A 24,955-nucleotide genomic window follows, 5' to 3' on the forward strand; every position below is an offset into this window, starting at 1 on the left:
GAATATAATTTATTTTTATAAAAAAAAACCTTCTTCTCCTTGCGAGTGTGCGGCTCGATATTTGGGCTGTTTGACAGCTGTCAAACTGTCAATTGGAATAGAAAATGGGGAAGAATATCGTCATTATGTCTTATATATTAGAAATAACAATTTCGTTATCAGACATGCGATCGATACAAGATGGCAACTAACAAATAACCCAACTAAAGCAGACTCCCAACCCACGAGGTTCGACTGTACTTCATTTACAGGGTTTTCAGCGGTTATTGCAAAGGTTTTTCACGGTTTAATGGAAATATTCACTGATGTGTTGTTTTGTTCAGGCATACAATAGAATCTCACAAAAAATTATTGATTATTATTATTAGTCACATGTTATTGCCTTTAGCAGTGCTGCCAGCCACAATTGAACTTGTTAATGCGTTCATCAACACATTTTAATAACATGCTCAAAAAGCCTCGAACAAACCATATTGATGATTATGGTAATAAAACCGTCGAAAAAAACCCTGTAAAAGAGCAAAAACTTTTTTTTTCTCATTTCTGTCAAAATTAATCGGATGTTGATGCGTTCGTGCGGTAGTAGCTTCCCGAAGGAACAGATGGGAAAAAAATGTTCCTGTGATGCGTCCGTGTGTGTTCATCCCGCAGGATACAACATTAGGCTGTGTGTGTGTTTGTGTGTTAGCTTTCGCGAAATGTCCCCTTAACTTCCAACATCATGTACAAAAAAAGAAGAAAACAATTTCCTACACACAAATTTTCCGCAACAAATGCTGCTGTCATTTAATCACTGAGCATCAGAAGCAGTGATTTAAATTGATCTTCCTTAAAACTGCACAATTAAAACCCACCCAAGGACAAGCCAAAAAAATAAAAACATTTAAAAACATGAAGAAAAGAACCATCTTCCGGAGGCCCGTTCATGAAGTAAGCGTACACACACACACACACACACACACACACACACAAACGCGACCGGAATCAGCCTTTTTGCCAGCATCCCCTTCTAATGCTTCTCTTCGGAAGGATCGTACGAGATATGCAATGCTACATATTTTCTCGGAAATATCCTCTCTTTCGCACCCAACCTTCGCTTTCCACTGTTTCCATCAGGCACTCCTTTCTAAGGGTAATCTGTTTCATTCACACCAACGTGTTAAAATGCTACACCTCATACACATACTCGTTTCCGAACACCGAGGCGATCGTTCTCTCTCGCTCTGTCTAACGGGCAAACAAAGCAAGTTGATGATTTGGTAAAGGTAAAAAAAGGAAAAGAATGAACAACGCAACGATAAAATGCGCGTACTAAGCGTATAAGAATTGATAGTGAAATATGTGAGCTAATGTAGCGATAGGTACATGTTTGGACGAAGGTGTTCAGCGCATAGATGACTTCCCATCAGTCAAACGCTTTCCCCAAAATAGTCCCGAAATGGACGATCTTATCCGGGACCACATGCTAGAAACCCCCAAGTAACACCAGCAGACAAACGCACACATAAGCAGGCTGGAAATAATTTCGTTCGTTCTTTTCCCGACACACACACATACACACACGCACATCGAGTTTATATAATCGGCGGAAACATCTCACTCTCTTTCGCGTGCAGCATTCAACCATACAACAATGTGTTCGTAGGAAGGTGAGCGGAAAACTGGAAGATATTGGGTAGGGAAAAACATAATGATGTTAGAGCCGAGCATAGCAGGCCACACTCCTTTTCCATTTTGCTCTCTTCCCTATACGCGCCTGCTGGTTCCACCTTTATCTAGCGCGCTCATCGATATCAGTTTTTTTCCCTTCTTCTTAACAGAATCATACACACACAGAAGACAGAACCACGATCAAACGCATATTTGATCGTGCTGGTTCTTCACTGTGTGCCCATTCGCGCTCGTGTTTGTGTGTGTATTTGGAAGAATGTTTTTTTTTCATGCGACTGATGCACCACTGCACCGCGGCCCGCTTTTAAATCTCATGTCTACGCAATCGTTCTAAAAAGGCAGCGCACACACACACAAACACACATACCATGCTACCGAAGCATGGTTGAGAGAGGGGATTAGCTCTCTAGCTCTTTCATGCGCGCTTCAGAATAACTTTTCCTTCACTAACGAAACGGCGCGCACTACAAATCTGCGCATAGGCATGATATACACGCACTAACACACTACCACATGCACGAGACTCTACTTTACCAAAACGGCAGAGGAGGGTGGGGGGAAACGAATGGGAAGACTAAACGGGGAGGTATCGAGAAGATGATTGCCCTCGGAATAGTGCACACATTCAAACGTACCCAGACACACACACACACTCTCGCGCGCGCGTTTGTTGATCTTTGGGAGAAAGAGTTCCGAGAACGTCTCTTCCGTACTCATGCACAAAGCACGACTTGATGGTATTGAATTTCCTTTTGCCACAGCACACTCGCCCCTCAGGGAACGAAACGGGAGAGAGGGAGAGAGATAGTAAAACCGATTCTCCCTTGGGGGCTGCAAACCAACACCACTAGGAAATTACGCTACCCCCTGTACACGAAGGTTCCAGCACAGGTAGAAAGAGTCGACTTCCTCTCATCAGCACAAACGAACGGTAAGAAGAAAAGACCATTTTTAAGAACGTTTTAAAACCACGGAAAAGTACGCTTTTTACCGTGAATAACACAACATTCGCAACAACAGCAACAATGTGGTTTCAGCGGTTCACAGAATCTCCTCACATAAGGAAGGAAAAAGTTAACAAATTCACGCACAAATAGCTCCACACTGCTGTTAATTCCTTCCCCACACTACACACATGCACACGTTTTTTCCTCGTGCGGTCTTTTTCCTTTCCTATTCACTTTCACCCACCCGAAACCCCGTTAGCTACCCAAAGCCCTTCTCCTACACAGCACACAACTCATTCATAAGGCGGTTTATCTCGCTACCGAACCACACTCATCCACCCTTCACACTACCGTGTGCGCACTCGCTGTCTCGTTCTTTCCTTTGTTTTTTGGGGTAAACAGAAGAAAGCTTCTTTCTTGTCTAGTAGGCATGGGAATAGAACAAGGGCACGTATTTTGCACGAGGTGCGGCACCTCGTTGGTTAAGTGAGAGGGGGAGACACACACACACACACAGACAAACACAAACACACACTCATCCTAATCCATGCACTAACGCAATAGAAAGAGTACGGCACTTAGAAGAGGAATACTGTAGAAGAACTCTCTCGCAAACGTTAGCAGCTTCTCTCTCTTTCTTCCTCCTCACGCTCGTCGGTACGTTTCGGTTCACGTTTGTTCTCTTTCTAACGACTGTCAACCTTTTTCTTCTTTTCACTCTTGTGCACATTCACCCTTGTCACTTTGGTTTTTGTGTGTGCAGCGCCGAATACTTTTGACAGTTAAAAAAAAACACACGTCACACACACAAACACACACACATGTGTATACACGCCTAAGGGTTGAAGGATGTTGATGAAGATGGTGGTAGAGGTGGTGGCCGTAAAAGCAACTCCACGCACCAGGAAAACCAGGCGTGAAAGCCGACGGGAAGTGGAGGTTACAAACAATAATTGCACTCGGCGGAATCGGCAATCGATCATCATTCGTTTTGCTTCTTCTTAAACAAGGAAAAAACTCTCCAGAACAACTATTTCACCTTTTGTAAAGGAAGGAACAACGCTATCGAACACACCACATTGAAAAGAACTATTCTGCGAGCAGCTCACAGACGGAGGTGAGAATTTTTTCACTAACTAAAACCAGCACCCACTGAGCACCGAACAATTTCTATCTAATTTTACACATTTTTGTTATCGCACAGAGCGACGCCGATACCCCGTAACTCAGCAAAAACCCCGGACTAAGGGCATGTCGTGTTGGTTTTGTTTTTTTTTCACCTTGGAGGACAAAATACACACCTTTTTTTTCTTCAAATGCTGCTGCTTCGCTTGGCGGGGTTTTTAGGTTTACAGTTCGAACGATTTATGACCGTTCCTTTGCAATCTGCTCCTAAACACACACACACATACACGCACGTATCGAATCCGATCAAACGGTCAATTAGGTTGCTCTAACTGAGTGCGTTATTTTCTGCTACTGCTGCTGCTGCCGTTACTTATGCCAAGCCAAAATACTGCTGCAACTGAGTTGTGGCTTGCTATCGAAAACACGAGCACCGGAGCAAGGACGCGCATGGACCCGTCCCCGACAGTGACTCTGAGCAAACTGATTTCGAAAGAGCACATCCCACAACGCTGCTCCCGAAACGCGTCTAAAACGCGAGAAAGATATTGCCGTTTGCATGTGTGCATGTGTGCGCGCTGTTAGGAAACAGGTAGAAAAATGTTGTTTATTTACCAGAATGCCGAGCCCTTTTCTCTCTCTTGCATGCTGGAACAATCTCTTTCTCTTCCGTTTTGCGCTCTTCTCTCGCGCTGTTTCCGTTAGTTTCTCAAAAATGTTCAACATTCTGTTTGCTCACTCATTCGCGCATTCACCACCTTCTCTCTCTCTCTCTCGCTTTCTCGCGCTCATATCTGCTTTGCTTCACTTCTTTCTCTCACTCTCTTTCTCTTTCTTTCTTCACCACCCTGCATCGGTTTGTAAAATTGGAATCATTCAACTTCGGAAGACACTAAAGAAAAAGAAAACAAAAAAAACACACTTCCACGAGTATTCAGGCAGCACGCGAGACTCACGTTGGTTTGCTCACGTACACCCTTCTGCTCGTTGCACCCTTAACCCCCGCCTCCCGCGCTCCTATAGCCCTTTTGCACTTTCAACCCCCATACACACACACACACTCTATGAGCGGCTCATGGACAACCTTACGAAGTTCCAAGAATAGGAATCGACACCGGGAAAAAAAATGGGGAAAAAAATGTTCACGTTTTTCTATCACCCAACCTTTATGCTGGGGCATCGTATTTTTTTATTCTTCAATAGAAATGAAAATTAAATGATTGGATTATCAGCACCATGGATGATTTCATGATCAGCGAAACGAGCAACGAGCGGACATATGAAATGCGCACAGTGAGATTTCTAACAATTGTCACTTGAGCCTAATTGCTTTTAAAAGTTATGTGTGTTTTTTTTTTACTAAGAATATTGATTCAAATGAAGTTCTGGTGAGTTTTATTTTGATGAAAAAAGCATTAGAAATGGCAAAAACTAAAGCAAAAAATTCTTGCCTGCTTGCATCTTGCTAGACACAGTTTCGTGAGCCATAGTGAGACGGTGAATAATATGCGAAAGGAATTGTGTGACAAAGTTATCGGAATATAAAAATACTGTTCAACACAATTTCCAAACACAGGAAACACTGTTTAATGCTGTTGTTTATGTTTTAACTCTTCTCAATCACCGAGTATCGCTTTTTCCCCGATTGTTTAGATATGTTGTGCACCTCACCAAAAATTCACTCTCGGCATCTCACCCACTCACAGCTCACGCAGCTCATCATCTCATCGTGTGTGCGTATTGTCAGACTCCTACTGCTGCTGCTGCTGCTGCTGCTTCCAAATCGATCTACGGGAATCGTGGAACCATCGTACCCGTGGCAATATGGGATAGAACAAAAAAGAAAAAAAAAACATATCGTGGAATTGAATAACCTTTAGGGCCACACCGTTTGAGCTCACGGCTCACACACCGCAAGCTGAAGGCGAAACCATTTGAAGATGGGTGCAGATGATGATGATGATATACGGCACCATAAACACAACCCGCAGCTTCCGCCCCACTACGATGTGGGGCGTCCGTTTCTGTGGTGTTATTATTTTTTTTTCTCATGCCACCTCCACTACTGCTCCGGCAGCGTGCCGGAAATCGGATGAAATGGTCTTCCGAGGGCTGAGTGTATCCACAGCGAGGTAAAAAAACGGATAAGCTATTGAAAAAAATGAAACGGAAACCTTTAAACAACGAGATAACTGATCCGTTGCCATGCAGCTGTGCCGTTGTATGTCGAACCGTCAATCGGTTTAATCGTGTAAAATTAATGTTTAAAGCCGATAGATACTAAGTACACATTTGCATCAGAACCGATTAAGGCATCATGAGACTCCATTTTTACCAACTCAACTGTCAGGATTAGCAAGTTCTGAGTCTAGTTCTGGGCGATAGTAAAGTCCAAAACTCAGGACATAGTTCCGGAAGTTACTAAGCTCGATTAATGTTTCTTGGTCTACAGCAGGCTCTATGATCTCGCTAGGCATCTCAGTAGACACGACTCCGACAATTTCCCTGTGGCAGAGTCCATTGCTAGGAATTCCTTGGAGTCGCACTAATTACGAATCCAGAGACTCCTCAAAATCACTCAAAAAATGCTCTCACAACATAGCATAACTTAAGACCAAGATGTTGAAGTATTTCTTTAAACTCTTACTTTTTAGTGGCTTTAGAAAGACCTACTCAATTCTTGAAATATCCTCTTTCAATAGCATAGTTCCTGTACTTGAATCAAATTTCCAACCTCTACAGTTCATAATCACTGGAAGAGTATTTTCATTTTGCAAAACCCGAATCGGAATCGGATTCCGTCTAACCTCCGTCGTCTATCCTTTCGAGGGACATTTTAGTTGGGCTCATCAACGATCGAGTACCATTCGAAGCCCGTCACCGTACGAAATCTTTCCGAAAGTTTCGGGTTCGATTAAATCACGATTCGGTTCCCGGTTTGCTGCAGCTGCCAACAGTTTTTTTCACTTCTCCGCTTAGCGTCGCGAGCCAAAAAGGGAAAACCGTACCCACCGGAAGTGGCTGCACGCATAGTGGGAGGAAGTTTTCGTGCAGGGAAGTGAGGAAGGCGAGAAAATCGACCAACCTTCCCGGAGGAAGAAGCAGATCGTGTGGCACATTCGCTCTCTGGGCTCTCGGTACAAATCGGACTTACCAACACACAGAAAGAAACTTCCGAATCCTTGTAGTAGTTGGACAACGGTTCCAGCAGGGGCGAGCGTTTCGCCCCATGAACAGGGGCAAACGGGATTTCATCCCTCTGGGACGGGACGGGGCAAACGGGTGTGGAAAAAGCGATACCGGAACAACAACAACACACTCACACAAACGCACAAGTGGCAACGAGGATGAACCCTGGCACGCACACAAACAACGTTAGGGCTGTTCGTTAGCCTCTTCCGACCGGGAGACATTGGATGTGAGAGACCAACTTTGTTGTGTTTTTTTTGTTGCTGCTTTCGTTCAGTTTTTCCACTTCAGCCCAACAGCACCGGGATAATGTTCGTTTTCGTACTTTTATCCTTGTAGTCTCATCCCGAAATCTTCATTCTCAATCGATCCGGTATCCTGCTCCTGGGGGGTGGATTTTTTTGTTTTGTTTTTTTTTCTGGTCGGCCATTCTGGAGAATTGTGTTGGGAACAGGCAAATGAAGGTGTATAGCCCACACTCGAGCGAGGGAAGTTGTTTTCGCCGAACTTTACTATGCGGCCGTGTGCCGGGTGTAGTATTCCGGCACGTAAGAAATTCCGCGAATTAAACTGCCGACTACGGTTGGAAAATGGTATGGCGTTTGTGGGAAAAATTTCCACGAAATTTACAACAACAAAAAAACAATCACCAAACCATGAATAAAGATAGCCATGGAGGTTCAAGGACACTGTGGGAAATATTTTTCTGGGGGGAAAATGTGATTTTTTTTATCTTGCTTGATTAAACATTTTTGTAATTTAATTCATAAAGTTAGTTATGTACTTTTCAACGTGTATTTTACGCTGTTTTGCTTCATTTTATTAAAATTCAATATTTGATAATGAAAACTGTTTAATCATCATTGAAGGTTTTTGATCTATTGCAAACACTTTGGTTTATAAACAACATAAACAACTTCACTTTGCAACTTATCACCTTTAAAAATATAAATGTATGACAGGAACGAATGATAAATATAATAAATACGTTTAACAATGTCTTAAAAACGTTAGAAAAACTTAAAAACGTTTATAAAAATAAAACTAAAACTAAAAGGAGAATATTTAAGCCGGGGCAACAAGAGTAACAAATGAGAAGTATAAATTATAAAAAAGAAACAATACACAAACAAATGAATATCTAAAGAAAAAAATAATCAAAGAAATGAATAAGAAAAACACAAAACAAATAAACAAATTTAGTATAAATCCGCTCCACAATGTTGTTGATTTGGTTCGGGATTCTAATTGAAAACGCTTTAATATAAAAAAGTAAATTGTAAAAAAATACAAAAAAAGTTTTTTCGTATAAAAGCTTCTCGTTACATCTCGTTTAAAGTCGTTTAAATTATACACCACCAAAACCTCGGCAACAAAACACTAAGCCAAAATCTGTTTTCACAAACGTCAAACTTAATGTTTTTTTTGTCCGCTTCTCCTTTTCTTTTCTCCTTCTACTTCCCCCGGGGGGGGGGGAGGGGCTTGTTTTTCATGCAACCTTCCCTACTTTCCGGGTGGCTTCCCATCTTGAATCCCATTAAATTTTCATCATCATCATCCTTTGCTGGACAAATGCAGAAGTAAGAAACGAAACTTGGCACCGGCCGGGGGGAAAAAAAAGAAAAGATAAACACTAGAAACAACACAACCATTGCTGAAAATAATCCTTCAGGATACGGGATACGAGGACTTCTCTACACAACACATTCAAGCACGGAGAGAAGCTTAACGTGTTGGTCGTGTTAGTGAATTTTCCCATTCAATTGTAGAGAAACGCTCTGCAGCGATTATTTTGCGCCTGCTTGAAGGTGGTGAGTTCAAAGCAGAGGCGAAAAAAAAACAAACGCAATAAAGATTCACCAAACCAAAAATCTTGAGCCGTGCAAGATGTACCGAACCTTTTTTTGTGGAAGAATGTGGGTCACCGAGTGTAAGAGTCCAAAAAAGCAAAAGGGAAGCGCAAACAAATCGCGCAATAAAAGCAAAGTTCCTAAATGGAAGAACAACAGGCGCGAACCTGTGCGAAGGATACAAGAGTGAAGACTTTTGGACTTCATCGCAATCTTCAGAAGAGGATTAAATGCAACTTCTTGCATATTTATTTTTCTAACGGATGGTGAAAAACTAATTTTCTTTGACTGAAATTAATTGTTCTCCAAGCAGTTGCAAGGAGAGCCGTTTATTTTACAAATATCACATTCTGGAATGAGGAAGAAAAAGGAATATTTTTTTCAATAATAGCTTGTGTAAAGATTCAAGGAATTCAAGGAATTTACTTTCTGTAAAAAAATGGCTAAAGATACAGAAAAATGTTGCACCCTACTTACATATCACAAAAAAAAAACAGGAACTCACAGCTAACGGAATAAATCTATCATAATAATATAATTCGCAGTGCTGGGCAATGCAAACGTCCCCAGCGCAGTTGTTATATCTTTGCCGCAGCTTAACGAAACGGTCCTTTCTGTTTGCCCGGGTTGCTTTCTGAGCCAGAAAAAGCTTCAACATTCATGGGGCTGAGCGTTTTAGTGCAGTTTGTGGCTTGCCGACTCGTAAAAACTTTACAGCATCATCTTCCTTACCATCACATCACAGTTTTTTGTGGAACCTTCAAAAAAAAAAAAGCTTCTTCTTGCTGATGTGTTATTTCATTTCTTTTTGGGCCTTTGCGCGCATACTTTCCATACCTTCAAGTGTTTCCCATCCCGAGGCCGGAGATTGCATCGCACAAAATTTGATGCCATTTTGCCGTGCGTCATAAAAGTTGCATTTTAAAAATGTTTCTTGGTTTAAATATATATATTTTTTTTGTCGTGCTGTACCGCGGAAAGAACCTTAAGCTGTAATGGGGATTTTTCACACCCTCGGGATAGGTGAAAGAAGTTTAGCCGAAAGTTACATGAGGATAAAGTTTTTTTGTTTTTACTGCGTGAAATTTTCGAACGTCGCTTCATTAGTGGGAAAATTTAGTTGTTTTTTTTCGCTAGGATCATTCCTTTCTTTTCCATGTAAAAAATGACTTAAATTAAGGATATTTTTCTGTTTTATTTTACCATATCTTTAGCACATTTATAAGTTCAGTAAGTTATTATTTGATAACTCGCAATTTTAATTAAAAGGATGGAAAAAGATGTAATAACAAACTTTTAATGGTTTTAATAGCAAAACAACATTGTTGAAAGATAACATCAAATCTAAAATTGCTTTTGATTTTAAATATTTTTCTTAGAGTAATTGATTTTTTATAAAAAAAAACCATTCTTTCAAAACAGAACCAAATCTTCCAAATTTCCCCAAAAACAAGCAAATGCCTAATCTCCTGTGTAAAGAAAATTAAACCCAAATTGAGCATGATTGATTCAATATTTAAATTCTCCCTTCTCGACCTTCATGCTTCAAAAGCCCGAAAGGAATCTCCAAGCAAATTCCCGGATAATTTTCCCCTTTCCAATCGGACCGGGGTCTTCGATCCAGCATCGAACAAAGTGTTGCTTACGAACGCTTTATTAATAATAACAGTAACAATACGGCTTCACACCCATAATAACAATAACAATAACGATAATAACAACGGTAGCCGATGACAAACCATCGAATTATGTTGGACATCATCAACGGCTTAGTGAACCGGGCCGGAAGATGAAAACGATAAGTCGTCGTCGTCGTTGTCGTTGCCGTCATCGTCATTCTCGTCCATGTGGTTCAGTTTTTACAATAGCGCTGGGGGAGAGTGAAGTGAACTCCAGCCCGACTTGATGGTGCCAGTGGAGGACTCAATTTTGCAGTCCTTTTAATGAGGATGGCAAGACAGACGGAGACAGCGTCAAAGGGAACGCAGTAAAGATGACCGATTGGTTAGGACCGTTCTTTTTAGACGACAACAGTGTGGGGCGCAGGTTGTGACGCAAGATGGACAGTGGAAACGGCATTAGAAGTGTGTAATTAAGGCAGTGGAACAGTCAGAAATCATCACCGGTGGGTAAAATGGGTAGATTTTTTACCACATCCACAAAAGCGAAAGGTGTGGTGCTTGATTATGTGTTTTTAATTAGCTTCAGTTTTGTTGCACTTCGAAGCACATCAATTTGTGCTTTCTTTTAAAAGGTCATTCAAGTTTCGTTTTTTTTTTTTTCGCTGTGGTGTTTGATTTATTTCTTTTCTTTTTTACTTATTTACCATAGTGGTTCATTTATATGTTTTTTTTATTTTAAATTTGTTTTGGTTTGACATTATTATCGTTTCATTTATTGCTCACATTCATGTAATTGTTAACTTTCATGTTAATTTTCATGTCTTTGAATTGTTTCCTTGTTTTATCTGTTTTACTTGTTCTTTTAAAGCTTTCCAAAATGCTCTTCTTCTGTTTACTTTTACTTCTGTTTTACTTACCTCAGAGTGTTTTATAGACTATTAAGATAGTTTGTTATTTTTCCCCTTTATATAATTCTAAAATTCATTTACAATGACTTATAAGAAATATTATATACTTAACAGCAAAACTAAAGAGAACATATTATTAGTGAACTGGAAAACTGTTTCACTGCACAAAAGCGAAATGCAATTTACAAACATGTGTGCAAGCCAGGTCCCATTCCTCCCTTTACGACGTTCGACCCATATTTTTCCCCTACTGCACTGACGGATGAGCTTCCGAATCGCGGTTTTCGAAAGGTTCAAACGAAGGGTGTTTTGCTGTGATGTGTAAAATAGGACAAGGGGAATTATCCTGCCATCGTGTCCGTGCACGATCCCAATAGAAAATGGCCCTCTGAGGGATGATTGTTTCTCCTCGCTAACTTTCCTCCCTTACACTAAAAGCTGCTACCGGTTTTGTAGCTTCTAATCACTATCGCATCGAGCTAGGGTTGTTTGGGGCTTCCTTTTCTACGTTTTCCCATCGTACATTTTCCCGATCCAGGGTTGAAGTGTAATTTTCAGTTTTTCATAGTTAGGTGTGTGTGTGTGTATGAGTGTGATTTTTTTCATACTTTTATTGCATTTCGTTCTTGAGAAGATTGATAATATTTCGCTTAGCAGCATGATAAATGCTGTCTGGCGCTGTTTCAAAAAGAGCGGATGTTTAATGGTGGAAAAAAGCATAAAATGATAAAATGCCCATTGCTTTCTCGTCTATAGGGTTGTTTTTTGTGTGGACTAAACTAAAACAGTGGTGTGTACTTGAGGATGTTTATTATGGGAGATGAAACATCCTATTTGGAATCGTAATGTACAGCTATAATATAGTAGGAGGATTTTTTTCTTTTCGTGTTTTATAAATTAAAACTCTTTTTAATTACACTCAAAATATATTTTATAAAAATGGTTTATAAAAAACTAAAACAATCCTCAAGATAGAAAATTATTTTATCATAAAAAATAATGACAAATAATAAAAGTGAATATGGTAAAACAAGCAAGAACAAAAAAGAGTTTTCACGAACAAATAATAGTTCGTTTCATTAGGAAAAAGTTTTACCATCATACTGAGCTCCAGCAATCGGTTCCGTATGTTCGTGATTCTGGCTCTACTCAGGATTAGATTATTTAATCCTTATGCTGTCGGGAATCGTAACAGCTGGGCCGTATATTGCACTCACACACATACACAGAAAAAAACACTGCATCGAAACTGCACCGTACGCTCGCTGTTGCATCGCACTACCGGCGTCAGGTTCTGTTCCTTCCAAATTTACGACCAAAGATACCCATCCATGCCGGGGTTTTGCCGGGTTCGTCGTTCCCAATTATTTCAGCACGACACAACACCAAACAAAAAAGAGTGAAAAGATAATAATGAACGAAACAAAACAAAAAAAAAACACCAACCCCGGCCATGTATTTGGCTCGTGATGGTTGCACCCGATGTCTGGCGCGTGTTTCGTCCTTTTGTGCGCAATAACCGCAAGCGCACCAAAGGGGGCAAAAGGGAGATGTGGCGCGTAAGGAAACTTTTGCCGCCGGAGGGCTGATGAAGCGGATGAAGTTGGATTGATTTTGTTTTTTACTGTTTCGGGGTTTTTTTTGTATTGTCTTTTCTCTCCTGGGTGTGTTTCGATGTATTTTTTTCCTCTGTATTTTCTTTCATGTTCTAACTCTCGTGCATTCCGTCTTCATTCTAAGCAACACGCACCGTCGTTTCCGTGGTGATGGCAGTGCTGTATGCTTGGTTTTTCATCGAGAGCCACTCAGCTTTCGAAACATGATTGAATTACACTCCGCTTCTATCGTGGCCAAATCCCTTTCAGAGAGTGTGCGGATTTGTGGACGAAGGATTCACGATGCAACCAAAGGCGAATGGTTTTTTTTCGCTGGTTTTCTTGTCGAACTTGATTATCGGTCCGCACCTTTCGAGGGTGATACTTACGTGCAAGAAAACACCCACCAGAGAGTAGTTTAACAAGTTTTTGGTAGTGAAGTTTTAATTTGAGCAGCATTGATTTATATGTGAAAGATACTTTTGATTTACAATTAATAAATCAATTGCTTTAATTTTCTGCGACTCGCGAAATCTTTGGCTAGGTCCAAGAGTTATCGACAGAGCATAAAAATTCAGAGCGCTGATCAAAACTATCAAGAACAAGCGTTAGGCTCAAACCTAACGAAGTACATCGACTGACGGTTGACGTAAATAAAGTCAACGAAAGTCAGAAATAGTAGACCCAAGAACTTTAGATGATTTGCCACTAATGCTAGAAGAAGAATGTTTGAGATTCAATGAAAAATAATACTTTTGCCTTTAAATCTTTAATTTCAACAACTAATTGAAAATAATCTAGAAACTCTCTTCATCTCAACTTCATCTCAAAAACCTCGAAAAAATTGGAGCTTCTTCGTCTAATGTGGTACTAAAACTTCAAGGGAGGTCTTGACCTGCCATTAATGGCCATTACTGCCATTCCTTAACATAATTTACCTGTAGCAAGATAGACAAAATCAATGTTTTTATTCCAAATTGTGCTTTGAAGTAGGACACATTATTTTAAATTGAAAATTTATTTATTTATTTAAATTTTTTTATTTCTCTGGTTAATAGGAGCTAATTGGAATTATTTGCTATTTTTTTACTAGATTTATAACACTAACAAAAATAAATACCGGTGTTAGAAAAAGTATTTCATTATTTTCTCCCACTTCTTTTAAGTCCATAATAAACCTTATGTGGTATTACAAACATGACTCCCTGCTTGACAGTTTAGCTACAATTTTCTTCCCATCGACAGTTGGTCCGATTTTTAATATGCGAATAAAAGATTTGATTACAGATACGAAATGGCATGACATGTGTGTGTGTGTGTTATCGTTTCATAGTATACGCGTGACACTCACGCGCATCCTGTCATGCCGGTGCGTGTGCGTGATGAGATGTTTCATTTCCTGTTAAAATTAAAACCGAACGCTTGCGTACGTTCGGTTTGCGTTCGCGTAAGGTTTCTACCCTTTTTTTGGGGAAGAGGACAAAAGGGACGAAAGTACAACAGGGAACATCCCGAACAGCAAATAGGGGAAACCTCCCCCTCCCAACCCCTTTCCAACTAACCCTTTTAGCGCAACAACCAATAATGTGTCCCTAAGTGTAGTTTCATTGCTTATATAGGACTTTTTTGCATACATTTTCCGTCACGCTTTTGATCCTGTAAGGACCTCAAAAGTCCCAATAAGATATGTCGCTTTCGGTCAACACCCCCTAAAACCCAAACGGTCGGTTTAAACGCGCACGGAGTGTTTGTTCGCACCCTTTTTTTTTGGGGTTGGGATTGTCTTCCTTCTGTGGCTAGTTTCACCCTAGAGAAAACACCCTTTCCAGCATGTACTACAAAATAAGGGCTTTGAGAGAACTGTTTCCACATACACACACACCCATACACACGAGCACACGTACATGAACAATTATGCTTTCAAACCACCACCGCTCGTGACTGGCGGCGCGTTCGTGTTCATTAAATATCCAACTTTAATCATCGAGACATTGGGAAACCATCAATTTCCGGTCCGATCCATCAACGGGGGAGGGTGACTTTTCTTTCATTTCATTTTACGTGCCTGTCACGGTGAGAATGTATTTTGATAAGACTGACAAACCGTTGAGTATGAATAATTTGTGTATAAGTAGCTTGATGCTAAGGTGTAACAAATAATACATGTTCTGAATTGATAAGAAAATATTTTTTTTTAACACTCACTGCATCATGTTGCCTAACAATTTATTTTTTTAACAATTTATTTATTATTTTAACAATTTTAAGAAAATAAGTTTTTTTTTCAAATCAAAATATTGCTTAAGGGCATGATTTAATACTGGAAATTAATTAAATTATTTATTAACTTTGTAAACACTTTCATGTCTTCAGTAAGTTAATTTTAAATAACATCCTATTTATTTTGATTTAAATAATTTCTAAAGCACTGATAAACATTTCCGCCAAAAAGGGAAACAAGAATAAAAAAAAACATTTAAACACACACTTGTACGAAACAATGCACAACTTGCATCAAAACACCTTTCACACTGCACATTTAAGTGGCACCGTAGTGATGCACTTGAGCAGCAAAATGAGCTTTGTTCACGCATTTGTCAATTGCATATGGTTTGCGACGTGCGGTTTCTGCTGCAGCTCATCTGTGCGGCTCTATAATTTCTCACCCCAAAACGGGGCCTGGCTCAGCGCCCTTGTAGCGCGGCTGGCACCATATAATTGCAGCAAAACGTTGCACCATTGAAAGCCCTTGCACCTTGGCACCTGTTGCAGGCAGCAACAAACAAAAAAAAAAGGAAGAGCTCCCGTTTAATTGCACCTTTGGTGCAAGGGCTGCAGTCTGTTCCGTTGGGTGTTTTGTTTTTGTTTGTGCGGTAAGTACTTTCGTTCGTTTTGTGTGTGTGTTTTTTTTTGTTTCGCTCGTCTACGCGCTCGAGCTGCAAATACAATGTGCAATGGTCCACCGTTACTTGCCATTACATTCCTGTTGGGATATTGTTGTTTTATTAATAATAATTTGCATAATATCCAACTCACAAAGATCGATGTGTGCACCATCGTATGCGGGGTGCGTGTGTTCCAATTTGACCTCGGTGCAGTTTTTTTTCTCTCTCCCTGTTCTGCTGTTTCTTCCGGTTCCGATGTTTCACCTTCGCCACCGCAATCGTTTGCTGTTTTGTAGGCGATAAACGTTTCTCGTCAGGTGCCATGTTTTTGCCCCTCCTCCCCCACTCCCTGGTGCGTATTGTGGTGCACTTTCGTGTTCCAATTGCCGGCAAGTGTTCCGTTTGCTAGAATGCACGCGAATCGAGTGTTTGTTATACGCATTTGCATGACGATTGTTTCTAAGTGTACGATTTGTTATTCACACTCGCACCGTTGCATGTGCTGTGGCAATGTATTACTTGAAACTGTGGACAAGAGTTTTAAAAGTCACGTAAAACATTAGATTATTAGCTCGAGAAACCATAACGCGGCGGTATGTTGAAACATATCCGAACGAATCACTTGTACTTAAAAATATTCATTTACATTTGTTTCTGTTGGGCCACTTAGTCTCATTTAGTAGGCTGGTAAACACTTTCATTTCTGTAAGTCTTGTGTATCTTTTATTTTACATTCAACACCTTATTTTAAAAAAAACATTTGAAGGGATAAAGAACACAAACAAACAACTACTTAATCAGGTGCGAAAATATTCAATTGTCATTTTGACAGCTGTCAAACCATTTGTTTATGTACAGGTAGATGCTAGCAGTAAAGGAATAACTTGCTGACCAACACAACAGCACTCAGATTAAGTACTCTACTCTCTAGTCGTCGGTATGACTGAGTTTGTGACGGTGCCTTTTTCAACGCATGATCTGCCCAACAGAGTTTTGTAAGTCAAATGACAGCTCTTTCTTTTGTAGTGGCTTAGCCATTGCCTTAAACAACTGAAAAACTTGAAGTATTTACTCAAACATGATAGTGCTTCTCTACTGTCTGGTAAGTAAAGTCTTAAGTAAGTTCTCAATCTAGTATGTCACTTGGGTCATTGTTGTTATGCTTGATGCAATCTTCCGAAGAGCTTTGAGAGATATCAAAGACATCTTCTCCATAGATCTGCTGTCCAGGCTATGATATCCATGATGAGATACTACCTGTAAGGTAGCTACTCCGTCATCTATGTACTCTCAAATTTAACAGATAACTTAAGTGTCATAGGCTTACTTCGAAGAAGTCGAAATTTCAGTTTTCTTCAATTTTTTTGTGGAACTACAACCTCAAGAGGTTTTGGTTTGCTTTTTCTGTCATTCGTTTTAACTAATATTTAACCTTAATTTCCCATAGTGAGATAGTCAATCCTGCTTACAGATCGGATAGGATTTGATACCCGGCAAAAATCTTAATATTCATTGAATAGAACGGAACAGAATCAATGTTGCTCCACTCCATTCGAGTATCCTGAAATAAATAATTCACAACCAAATACGTTTTCATCACCCAAACAGAGCACTCGGCAAATTATTGATCATATTGTTCATTAGCCAAATTACATGAATCATTTTCACGCCCGTTTTCATTTAAACCCCGTGCGTTCTGATAAGCCGTCTGAAGTGTTGTTTGTACTGAGTACCGAATCTGCATGTGTCTGTTCTTCAAAAGCGACAACCGAAAATGTTGGGAAATTTGGAAAACCCATCACCATCACATATACTCCCCGTCGGGGTATGGTTTCGATGCGAATTCATCCCTTAACATCCCCTAACTCTTGCACAAAAACCGGGGCCATTATTTGGTTAACTCACTCTCGAAAGGACACCTTCGGTACCGTTTGTCGCAAGTGGCTCGTACAGGGGCCGGGGTCGAGATAATCGTTTCGAAGCGAGTCTACAAAGTGTTTGCTTTAATTGTGCGTCCGCTCCCGATCTCCGGTGGGAAATGTGGAACGGTCGCTGACGATTCAGCCATGTGTGCAAAGGATAATTATCCTCCGGCCTAGCCAATCCCAAAAACCTCGACTCGTTACAATTCTACACAGCACGGCGAACTTTGCAGAAGGGCCGGATCGGTGTTCCGGGGTTTGCTGTGTGCGAGGGGATGCTTGACACGGTTCGCCGACTCGTTCGCTACGAAGCAGAAACCTTGCAGCAGCTGGTGTCGTTTTTTTTTTGGGTTGGCAAGGATTAGAAGCGACAAGGATGGTACGCACGGATGGTTCGGTCGATGATGGTGGGAGAAACAAGTTTCTTGTCCAATGAAGATAAACTGTTTGATTTCAATGCGGTGTATCAATCATTCAGCACATCCGCCGAAGAGTTGCTCTTTGCCAAGGGTTGCAAAGACCACGAAATGAATGTGAAGAGGGATGAAACTAGATAAAAGCCGAACTAGATAACAGTGGAACGTAGGTTGTGTGTTTTTCCCTTTCCTTGGAACCAAATGCTAGCCAGACCAAGACTTAGATGGTAATCAAAACACTTGGTAGCATTCGGGAATTCTGGTTAAGGTGCGTGAGAAGAATGTTTTCCCCCGTTTGTGGTGGTATGAGCTAAGATTTAGCGGGTGGGGATTACGGTGCAAATTGGAATATTTTTCACACTTTACTGAAAAAAAACGAGGGCAGCAAGTTGGAAGCGATTATTAATCATGCAGTATGTTATTTCTCGTATGCAGGATGTAGGGAGTAAAAGAATTGCTTTTATCGATGAGGACTAACCGAACATTGGGAATACAGAATACAGGAATAGAATACGAGTAATGCAAGTGATGTTTATTTCAAAAAGACCGAATATCCCTCCATAATCGACTACTACTAAAGAAAGCGACTAACAAATTTAATGTTATTGGAGTTGTTTTTGAGAGCTAGTTGAGAGACTTATCTTCTTTCTTCGAACATTGGGCCCAAGATTTCTAATGCTCATGGGTGAAGCACAATACATTTCATCCCATGCTTATGGTTTAACCAGAAAGAATCATTTTTTTCGATCTATCTCAACCCTCGCTCAGCACGAAGTGCGATTGATTGAAAACCACCTGAACGACTGTAATGCAGTCTTTCCCTCTCAGAATGATTTAACCCCAAAGCTGGTAAACTCTAGGACCGGTTGAGCTGAAACTGATTTTTTTTAATCCGAGGTTTACCATCATCATCAACCGTGGTTGAAGTACTCTGCTCTATCATTTCACCCTTTTGTAAGGTAAACTCCACACGAGACATCGTGCGTGTGTGTGTGTGTGTGTGTGCGTACATTCCCTTGTTGAAATACCTGAGCTGCAAGTAATCCGATAATGGTTCATAAAAATCAAAACGCCCGGTTCCTGAAACAATCGACCGAGCGTGATGGAACAATGTTGCTGTAAGCAATTCTAGAACAGCTAGAACAAGAGACAAGGCAAGAATTATGGAGGGGAATAAAGAAATAGAGAAGGTTTCCGTTTCTATTTCTAAACGAACTCCGCAGACGACGACGCAGACCGACCCGCGTCTCCCAGGTGGCACAAGAGAAAACGAACGGTCTATTTTAATCATCCTTTTCTTTCATTTATTTATTTCCTCCTTATGTTTGCTGGTACTTGAACACGAAAAAAGACATTCCCGGTGCCCCAAACGACGGTCCCATCCTGGATGCAAGGTATCGTGCGCCATTAAGACGACTCAAACGTATTAAGTTACCGAGGGATCACACGCAAAGCACCATCGAAAACTTCTTCACCAACTGCCACCGGTCCGGGGGGGGAGGTTTTGTTGAACGTTGTACCGAAGGCCTGAAGTGCCAGAATGGAATCCAACGGTTTTAGAACACCCGAACGGACATTTGGGTAGTCGGAGAGGTACTGCAAAAGTCACGAAACTAGTGGATCGTCAAAGTTGAAGTCGTCCCTACTACCACCGGTACAAGCAACGAGACGGAGGAGACACAGGTATTCCAGGACACAGGACCGTCCGGATTTGACGGTATCAGCCATTCTTCCTGGAAAGCGTATTTCCCTCCAAAATTTCGTAAAGGGTTTTGTGTGTGTGTGCGCGCGCGCGTGCAAAAAAAAGAGAACCCCAACTGGTAAAAGTGAAACCGCTTGTGGATTTCCAGGAAATTCCACCGAATTGCAGCACTCGGCCCAATACAACGGCCCCAGAAAAAAAGGGGTTCTGGTTCGCGTCTGGTGGCATTTGATGGTGGATGATGCTTTTCGGCGTTAGTTTTATGTGCGGTTCGGGGCTTGGTGCTGCAATAACAAACAAACACAAATTGCTCGGAACCGTTTATGCGTAATGCGGAAGTTTTTCGCATATCGGGCGTAATGGATGTTTAGCACGCGGAACACCAACTTACATTCTTTATCGCGTCTTTTTTTTCGGGGGTTTTGCTCTTTATTTTGTATACATTCTTTTCTGGCAGGGTTTTTGGTGTGTTTCTATGAGGTGTGATTGTTTTACTTCGGTGGCTTTGTTGATGGTCGATTGTGTTGTTCAATAGTTTGTGGGATAAAACATTTGGGTGGAGTGAAGCAATCAGTTTAAGTTTTGCTTTGTACCGTAGGATTATGGTAGGAGATTATCAGTCCCCAAGACCAAGATCCAAAAACTCCTTGAATAATATTAGTCTACATTACAGAAGTTACCAGGTTTGAGGATTTCATGTCACTCATCTGTCTCGTATTGCTCAGGATGTCTAAGACTATTTGAATAAGAACAACTCTGGAAAAGGACACTGCACAATCAAGAATTTAGACAAGAACTTGATTTGAGGATACTAAGCGATCAAGAGGACTCTAGCTATAGACTCCACCTCCATGGATAATGAAGAACCCAGCTACTAGAACAGACTGGACTAACCTAGACCAAGAGTTAACAAATCTGCTTCGTACAGCACACATTATTCCAGTATTAAAAATGGAAACAATTTGAGTGATATTCGGTGACAGATCGGACAACTGTGGCAGATACATAATGAATGCGATCACGATGATTCTTAGATTCCTGATTTCTTATATGAAGCTGAAACTTTTGAAGATTGGATGAAGTATGACAGTTAATCTACATCAAAATATCAAGAAGTTCGTTTGCTCTATATATTCCTGGATCATTAAGTTACCAAGTCCAATTTCTTTCTAAATTCTGTTTTTAAGAGTTATTTTGCAGTGTGTTCCACAAATTCCTAAGAACAGGCCAAGTAAAGCTTCAATTACTTCAACCTGACACTTTATATGTCAGTTTATTTCTATTTTGAATTACCTCGAACATACTGTAGATATCAGTTGTATTTGCTAAATAGCTACAAAATTGAACTTGGCCTAGTTCTTATCATATTCACAATAGCCTACATTAATCTGTGTTGATCACAGTTTATTGCATACACGATTTATTTATGGTACTGTTTGATCAAAATTAGAAGATACACTGTGCGGTGAGCAATATCTACCGAAATCCCCGAAAACCAATCGCTTTACGAATGACTCGGTCGGCTAAGCTCCATGCACCAAGACAAGTTGTTTAAATTAATCAAGCTGTTCCACTGTTTGCACCGTTTCCCTTATCTTAAACGCTACTATTAATGTCTTTCTTATCTCGACCGCATTGGCAGGCCGTTAATCAGCAGGAGTTTGCCAGTTTCGTAAGATTATCTTTCTTCGTAAGCCACCCTTCCCCTTCCCAACTTTAGTTTCGGCTTGCGAGCTCATCAAAATGCACAAATGGTTAGGTTTATGTTGCGCCTCCTGTTTATGGTTTTGAAAGTTAAATTAATTTACATTTCGAAGGGGTGGGTGTGGGGCCAGAGATTGTGGGGCGCTCTATTAACTGGAAGTTATTTCTCGAAGTGTTCTTGGATGGTTGTGCGGCGAAAGCAATTAAAAGAACAATTTCGGAGTCGTAGCAAAATGGTTCTCATTGAGGTTGGGTTTTGCTTTCAGAAAATCTTATTTTTAATTTAGTGAAACGCTGAACATAAATAAAACTATAAATAAACTAAAAACCTAATAAGTCTATAATTAACTTCAGTGGAATAAAAAAATAGTTTCATAGCACGTTCTTATAATTCATACATAATAGGAAATTGTTTTAGAAGGAAATTTAGTTTGAGGGAAATACTTTAAAGGAATATGCTACTAATGTTTAATTAATGTTTTCTTAGCTTGAAATAGTGTCATAATTTATTATCATTCTCTACCCGACTATTTTCTACACCAATTATTAAGGAATGAAACATGCTTCGTGCGGTATCTGTTGTACCTCCGGCAAGCATAAATCCCACCTAAAGCAACATCAAACAAACAACTGATTCATAAATCATGCCATAACAATACATCAAAAGCATGCAACGGTAACCAGTAAACCGAATTTGCAAACTTACCTTCGCCAGGTATCCACCCTTCTCGTTTATTTATAAAACCCGAGTAAGGTTGGCTTTACAAATCCTGACAAAACCGTAGCACACAGAAACCAAATTCACCTTTTTCTAAATACTACGGCACGGACCCGGCTAACATCAAACATAAGTACCGGGGAACGTCGCTCCAACCCATCCTATCCCGACGAGGAGGAACGACATGCGGAAGAATGCAGAGCTCTGCGTCAATATTTAATGTACAGAAACAAATTACAAAACTTTCGATGGCAGTGTCTATGGCACACAGGCACTCACTACTACCCAGGCAGCATCTCCGGTGTCGGTATCCTGGCGAATGCAAAACGATGATACGAGAGCACGCCGCCAAATTCCGCAAGGAGAAAGTTTTCTCTTTACCCTTTTGCCTTCGTTTACGACCCGCTTCAAGGGGGGGAAACTTTTGCACCCTTAGTTTTGTTGAGCGTATTCCGGTAAGCAGACGAGCGTCAATTGAACATTATTATAACGCAATTATTGTAGCCGGTTTCACTGGCTACTACTGGTTTGTTTTTCGGGGAAAGAATCCATTCTTGAGACCAAACCCATCACCGGACACCAGCAAACCGTACGTTTGATGTTTGATGCCCGCCACATTCCGAAACACAGGCAGCTGCCGTGTGAAAGCTGATGGAAACTGTCATCTCCCGGGGTACCACATCGAATTCGTCCGTCCGATTTCCGAATCAGCCCTTTTCCCACCGAAACACCAAAAATTCATAAACTGACTCCCATTACGCTCACTCAAATACACAAATTGGTATTAAAGTGCCATTTCATAAATGAAACTTTAAATTATTCAAACCCCTCAAACCCCGTGCGCACAACGGAATGGAAAATCAGAATTCAGCAAGAAGAAGGTACGAACTGAAATGGGAGGGAGCTTCGAACGCGCGAAAACTTGGAAACGTGAACAGCAAAGAGCAGTTGACAATGTCGATTATTTATAGTCAGTTTAGTTGAGAGCAGTCGGGACGCAAACTTTCAACGAGCGTTTTCTTCCTTCGTTCCCTGTGTCTCGGTTAAAACGAGAGCACACTTTAAGGACATTCCGTTTTGCTACAAAATTAAGCAATGAACAGCAAGAAAAAGTGTGAAAACGGTGGGAGAGAGAAGGAGAAAACCTTGTAGAGCAACGTAGAAGGAACAGGATGGATGAAAATAATTTTAAGATTTGAGTGTTTTAATGTCGGAAAAAGTACGTCATGGTTTGGAAATGGAAAATTCCCAACCAAAAGTACAGAATGCTTTGGCCCTAGTAACAAGGGGTTTGGTTTGTATAAGGACCGTCCTATCCACGTTTAGACAATTGCAAGAATTTGGAAAAATTTTCCAACAGGACATGCTTGTCGTTAAGTGTGGCGTAACGTACAATGGGAAATTCTTTGTTTACATCCTTTAGCCAATTGATGTTTATTTAAGATTTTTTTAATGTTTTAATTGTAAAAACATTAATGTTTCATTGAAAAATGTTTTTGTAAGATAATATTCTTCATAAGATATATTTTCAATTCGGAGGGTTTTCTTCAATTTTTAATATTGGTTCTAATTGCTTAGAAAAATATCACATAACAAGTTAAAGCATTTATTTTTTCGTGTTTTCACGCTGTTTTGCTCTGGTTTTCATAATTATTTCAATGTGTAGTTTTTACACATTTGTTTGTAAAGTTATTAAATTTTTAAATTTATTCTTTTCTTATTTTATGTATGTTCTTGCATCCTGTTTGTATTTTTTTAAATGTATTCATTAGTTTCTTAGTTTTGCTTGACGTTTAGATTTTATATATGTTCAAAGTAGGAGATTTTCAATAATTTTTTATATTTGTAAACATAAGGAAGTTTAAATCTTTTTTTTTTTGGTAATTTCTTCTTCCTGTTTTAATTTAATTTTTGATCTCTTTTTTATTTATTTATTTATTTATAATTAATTATTACGGCTTCGGCTCTCTCTTCGGATCTCTTTTTTGTTATTCTATTTTTTAATGTTTTTCTATTCTTTAGATATTTCTACTTTTTCTTAGTATTTACAAGAAACATAACGTTCTTGCTATCTTTACAAAAGATTGTTATACGTTAAGGTATAACCACAGTACCAGTAAAAGAACATAACCACTCTAAACCGTCCCCGATCCATTCCACAGCAATTTGCCGCCATGTCATACGATTGTGATCTCTATCAACGTGTCCTTATCCGACGGTCCCACAAACTTATCTTAACATTATGGTCTAATTTTCGCAATTTGGCATTCATATCATCAGCTAATTGAATAATTAGCATTTACATGGCTTTCGTCTCTTCCCTTCCTTTTCCGTTCAATCGAACATAAAGCCAATCTCCCTTTCCCTCTCTCTCTCCAGTTGACTGTTGAGTACCAGCATACATGCTGTATGAAAATGGAACATGGGAAAACGTACTATCAACCATCGGCACCCTTCGTAAGGCAACTGTTTTCCCTTCATCGATTCATTCAAGTAGAACTTCACCGACGAATGGAGGAAGTTTCATCTGTTCAGTTTTATTACCATCGTACAAGCTGGGTTTGAGAACACCGTCCTGTGGCTGTGGTTTGCGCTAAGAAGTTTGCACAAATTGCATTTCCTTCACTATCGCTCCATTAGCCCATTCAGCACAGCACTGAAAAGTGTGTTGTATAAATCTTGCAACGGACTGTCTCGACCG

The 24,955-nt window shown here is 40.2% G+C and overlaps 1 protein-coding gene across 8 annotated transcripts in view; it reads right to left on the bottom strand.

The window, feature by feature from the left end:
* The window catches only part of LOC125767524 (zinc finger protein jing homolog), a 154,024-nt gene that overhangs the window by 71,922 nt on the left and 57,147 nt on the right, over positions 1-24,955 (bottom strand). Inside the window, exon 1 of one of the 8 annotated variants that reach the window (XM_049434176.1) lies at positions 5,618-6,531. The exons of 3 other annotated variants lie outside the window; for them this stretch is intronic. The gene's annotated coding sequence lies outside the window, so the exon portion shown is untranslated. 4 more of the 8 variants (XM_049434173.1, XM_049434168.1, XM_049434175.1 and 1 more) reach the window with 4 other exon arrangements.

This window comes from Anopheles funestus, chromosome 3RL, assembly GCF_943734845.2.
Source record: "Anopheles funestus chromosome 3RL, idAnoFuneDA-416_04, whole genome shotgun sequence".
Classification (NCBI taxonomy): domain Eukaryota; kingdom Metazoa; phylum Arthropoda; class Insecta; order Diptera; family Culicidae; genus Anopheles; species Anopheles funestus.